The sequence below is a fragment of the Antechinus flavipes genome, chromosome 5 (assembly GCF_016432865.1).
Source record: "Antechinus flavipes isolate AdamAnt ecotype Samford, QLD, Australia chromosome 5, AdamAnt_v2, whole genome shotgun sequence".
Classification (NCBI taxonomy): Eukaryota; Metazoa; Chordata; class Mammalia; order Dasyuromorphia; family Dasyuridae; genus Antechinus; species Antechinus flavipes.
Genome location: NC_067402.1, coordinates 68137576 through 68143212, shown reverse-complemented (window position 1 = coordinate 68143212; position 5637 = coordinate 68137576). Strand labels below are relative to the sequence as shown.

Genomic DNA, 5637 nt, shown 5'->3' with positions numbered 1-5637 from the left:
TCTTTTATGTGGTTTTTTTTGAGCATCTTCCGTATTTATCACGTAGCATTGATATAATATACATGGCAGGTCTGGGAGAGTTTACAACCTATTTAGGGAGATAGGACACATGCATAAGAAAAGTTAAGTAACAGTACAAAACAGTACTGTATGGTTCACTCAGCAAGTATTTACTGAGCACCTACTATGTACTGAGAACTGTGGGAGATACAGAGAGTATAAACATCCACTCTAACTTAAAGTGGTTTATAATATAGTCAGAGAGAAGAAAAAAATACAAATACACATGAAACTATCTCCCTCTCCTTCCATTTCTCCTGCTCCTTTTCTGCATTGTCTGTCAAAATTCCAAGCAAATGTTCTTTTACAGACTGCCTAACAATCATTCCAGATGGCAATGACCCCTGTTTCAGGGGATCGTATCCATCTTTCTTGCTCTTCCACCTACCTTAGGTTATGATATCATCTCTCCATCAGATGAAGATGATTCTTATATCGACTCAAAAAAAAACCAACAAAAGATCCAAAAACCTCTCAAACTTAGAGCTTTAAAATATCTGTGGCACCCCATCCCTCAAGCCCCTTTATTGCTGAGTAGAATGTCCCTACCCAGAAATTCCTGAGCCATTCTATTAAATGTGGGTGATTGAAAGCAAGCTTCTGTCAACACAGCTCACCCTTCAGGGACAAAGTTTGGCTGTTGCTCTGACCTCGGCTCAGACCCTATCTCGTCATCCTTTTTTTCTGGAGCTCTGACTTGACCTGTTGACCACACATCTGCTCCACCATCTACCAAACATGGACTGCCACTTAGAACCTCCGCAGTGAGCCTTTTGCCCACATCGCAGTCCAGCCCCATATTTGGGTTCTTGCAACATCTGCTACCCTAAAGCAAGGGAATGATCACTGGGCTCACCAAGCAATGGGTGGCCTAGGATGCAGGCCGATTTCCCGTGGTGGACCCAGTGCCCCCATCCCTGCTCAAACTAATTCTGTAGCCCAAGATAGGCAAGGGACTGCCATGTTCCTTGGAAAGTGCAGATAACAAGACAACACAGAAATCTTCACTCCAAGAGCATCTCCTAAAGGTCATTTATGAACCCTCCCTGAAGGCAAGAAAACATTCTCATGAAGATAAGGAAACCCAGACTTTCCAAGATGCTAGCTATTTCCATACATGATGAGCCCTAGTTATTTAATTGTATGTATCACATGGTTCATTCAGCAAGTATTTCCTGAGCACCTATTATATACTGAGAACTGTGGGAGAGAGACAGTCTAAACATCCACCCATAAGAGTGGGTAAGTCAATGAATTAAATAATTGGGGTGAAGGAGGGAGACATTCCAGGTATGGGGGACAGCCAGAGAAAAATGCCCCTAATCAACAGCCAGAAAATCAGAGTCACTGAAATTAGGAGTATATATGTCTGATGTGTAAGAGAAATGGAAAGATAGGAAGGCACTAGGACTTTGAATGCCAAACAGAACATTTTGTATTTGATTCTGGAAGTAATAGGAACCACTGGGAAAGAGAAGAAATTACTAGATTTTTTCATAGTTTTAATTTCCTCATCTGTAAAACAGTCACCATAAGTCTTGTTCTTTCTACTCAACGTTCAAATGATCTCATCTATTTGCAAAATCCCTCCAATGATGCTATTTGCAACCCATCCAAGTCTTTCCATCCTGGATAATTCCTTCATACTCTCCAGTAAATTGATTAGGGAGGATCTATTCAATAAACTAAAAGCCTTCCTTGAACTTTCTGTATCAACTATTGATTATTGTGAAGAAGATATTTTGTAAATTTTAAAAATATATAAAATGTGAGCCTTTTACAATAATACTGATATTTAATACCCACTCTAAATATTCATTTTTTTTTCTTTAAATAAAAAAATATTATCTATAATTCTAATCAAGCAGCAATTCAAGTCAACAAACATTTATTGACGTATCCATTCTGGGCTAGGCATTGTATGAGGCACCATGAATACAAATAAAAGAGAGAGTCCCTGCCCTCCAAGGTGTTTACAATCTATTGGAAAGATTCCACATGTAAAAAAATTAAGTTTGCTTATCCCATTTTAGTGAGATTCAAAAACATATTTTGCTTTTTGAATGAAACTGCCTCCCTTTGTCAGTTTTCTAATATACTTTAGGGTGACAAAGAATTGCATAATAACTTTTCAAAGCCTTTTGAAAATAATCTGTTCAATTCACACCCTGATTGTTCATAAATTGCCCATTTTTTAAATGAAAACATGGAAAAAAGTCAAAAAATTTGTTAATGCTCATAGATTCTATTAGGAACAAAGAAAACAGAAAGCAGAACCCTAAGGCCTTAAGTTCACAATCAGAAAGTCTCATCTCACCTAACCCAACACCTTGCAATCTCCTGAATCTAAACTATTAAAAGAAACTGACCAATGTGGCTGTTTAGACTAATTTTTCTATTTCCCACATTTGCCCAGCTCTTAATTATTCTTTGAAAACCTTTGGTTTTGTTATTTATCAGGATTCTTCTTCCCTTATTCTTCATCACAGGGAGGAAGTATTACTCATTTTTTCTCTCAACATATTTCAGTTCTATTTTCTTTCTTCTTTTTCTTTTTTTGCCTTCATCTCCAGCTCATTAAATAAGATTTTAATTATTTTACCTTACCTCCTTATTCATTCTGTTCTTTAAAGTTTTCTTTCTCAGTTGTATATTATTATCACCTCTGCAGTCTAATCATTCTCTCAGCTGCAAAAATCACCATGTCACCTTGTCTTAGCAATAGGTCTCTTTCTCTTTCATCCTCTAATTGGCATTTACCTTCTAATTCTTTCAAGACTTCCTTCCCTACAGCTTATTCATTTTTACATAAGCCTTCCCAGCTATTCACACTCCCTCCTGTTAAATTTCTTTCCCCTCAGGAAGCCTAAACATTAGTTGGTCCTTCCTTAGATTTCTTTCCTATCTCCTTATCCCCCTTACTGGGCTATAGCTATTTTTTTTTAATTTTTACTATAATTATTTTTAAAGGATAATAGGATCATGGGATTTAGAGCCAGGAATGACCTTACATCACCTGGTCCAACTCTCATTTTATACATGAAGAAACTTAGGCTCAAAGAAAAGTAGCTTGGTCTTCTCCATTAGAAACAGAATTTCACTATTAAAAAAAGTCAAAGATAAAAACCAGCTCATTTCTGCCCTCTAAAACGAGATCTAATTCCTAGTCACCCTCACTAATCTGGTTAAAATGATCAGCATCTGTGCCGGATGGTTGAAAAAGAAGTAGACTTTCATCTAAAAAGAAAAAAAAAAGGAAACTTAAGGTCGATTATAATAGCTGCTGTCTTCCGGTCTTATGTTTTCCCCCGGTATTTTTCCTAAATAAGAAACCAAAAATAGAAAGAAATCTGTTTGTTCCATAATTCTTTGGTGACCAGGGTCCAGATGGCAAGGAACAATTGACTATTTAACTCAGAGCAGAAAGAAAACATAGAGTGTGAGCATATCGGCCATTGGCTTGACAGCGGGGCTACAAATGAGAGTCCCCAGCTGGAGGATGGGTCTGGAAACAAAGAGACGACTGTCTACATCAGGAATGTCTAAGCGCTTTCTATGAGTAAAATGTTTGCATTTATGTGCTGTTCAAGAGACAAAGGGTGAGTTTTTCATTTAGGAGACAAAGGGTGAGTTTATTATTCTCACTAATTCTGCAGGAATTTTCCCACTGTTAAGAAACTAGCCCAAAGGATCTAAAATGAAGGAAGTTGCTCCTGTATTTAGAAGTGGAATCCAAATGGACATGGATGGAAGGACAAGTATGGGAATTTCAAAGAAGTCCTGGATTCTGGGGGTGTCATGGGAACATGCATGTGGTCTAAATGCAGAAAAATTTATAGTTGCTTTATTGTCATTCATGGGAAAATTTCTTCCATCTCATTCTCTTATCTAAAACCCACCTATAATTCTGCCATTTCCCAGCTATGTGACCTTGGGTGACTGTTTTACCTCTCAGGACTTCAGTTTTCTCATCTGCAAAATCATGGAGTTGAAGATGCCCTCCAGTTCAAAAATCTCACAATTTTATAATTATGGTATAATCCCAAAGCAGGATGACACCATAGAAGTCAGAGGGTGAGACTTCCATCAATCTAAAATCCTTATTAAAAAAAAACAAAAGTCCTCTTTATTCAGAGATTGTTCATAGACAAAAAGTAGGAAATAATTATTGGAAATTTCTCCATTAACCAGAACAGCACACATTTGGAAAGGTAATGTCAACTACCCTGGAAAATCTCCCAAAATTCAAGTTGGTGGGACTATCATTCTGAAAAGAAATGCTTCATATCTCCTGGATCTGGAACCACTGCCTTCAATATTACTTTAATTCATAATCTTCATTATCAAACTGTGCTTTAAGGTTTGCAAAACATTTTCCATATGTTATCTCATTTAATCCTCACAACTCAATGAAGGCAATGATATCATTATCCCTATTTCAGAGATAAAGAAGTAAGTATATGAAGTAGGATTTGAAATCATGATATCCTGGTCCCAAGTTCTGTGTTCTGTCCACTGAACCACCTAGGAACATGGCAATATCCATCTTAGAAAAATCTGTAGCAAATCCAGGCTATCCAAATACATAACTAAAAGCAATACATCCTCAAAGATGAGTGACCAAGAGTCACTGTGGGAGTGGAGATGGAGAGCTGGCCCATGGAAACCTGAATGCAAGTCCTGTTTCTGCCACAAACTGGTGTAAGCCCGGGTGAGTTATAATCTCTCAATGCCCCAGGCAACTATTTAAGGCTCTAAATTACAAAAATGGAACTATGCTGCATCAGTAGAAGTAATTCCTCTTTAGGAGTTTCCCATACCAATGAAATCATAGGTCCAATAGTACATATTTAATCTTTATCAGATTGCTTGCTGTTTGGAGGAGGGGGAAAATGAAGGCGGGAGAGAGAAAAATTTGGAACATAAAGTTTTACAAAAATGAATGTTGAAAACTATCTTTTCATGTATTTGTAAAAATAAAATACCATTGAGGAAAAAAAGAAATCATAGGTCCAACTTTAAAAAAAAAAATGGAGAATTGGTTAAAGGATATGAAGAAACTTTCTTAAAGGAAAAAAAAATGCAAATTATCAAGATTAGTATGCACAAAAAATGCTCCAAATCACTAAGATAGAAGTAAAAATTAAAAAAATTTAAGATTTCATCTTTTACTTATTATATAATATGAACAAAGATAATAAGATATAAATAATTGATAGGGAAGTTTATGATAATAATAGGCACAGTAATAAATTATGAATTGAACCAATCATTCTAGGAAAAAAAATTGGAAATGTGTCAGAAAAAAATTTTATGCTGCTCAAATTGGGTATAAACCCAAAGGAAGTCAAAAACACTATATGTGTATATGTGTATATTTGTTCATGTGTATGTGTGTGTATATATGTAGGTGTTGTAGCAACTGGTACAGAGTGGGAGAGAAATAAAATCAAGAGAATAACATTCAATGACTACAATACTTTTAAAAGATTAATTAGTTAACTAAAAACTAATGAATACCCAAAAAAAATAGATCTGGGACCTTCATATCTTCCTCTCTCTTAGGAGAAGAATGGG

The 5637-nt window shown here is 36.1% G+C and overlaps 1 long non-coding RNA gene across 5 annotated transcripts in view; it reads right to left on the bottom strand.

The window, feature by feature from the left end:
* LOC127564563 (uncharacterized) overlaps positions 1 to 5637 on the bottom strand; it is a 262634-nt gene that overhangs the window by 138857 nt on the left and 118140 nt on the right. The gene's annotated exons all lie outside the window — the stretch shown is intronic.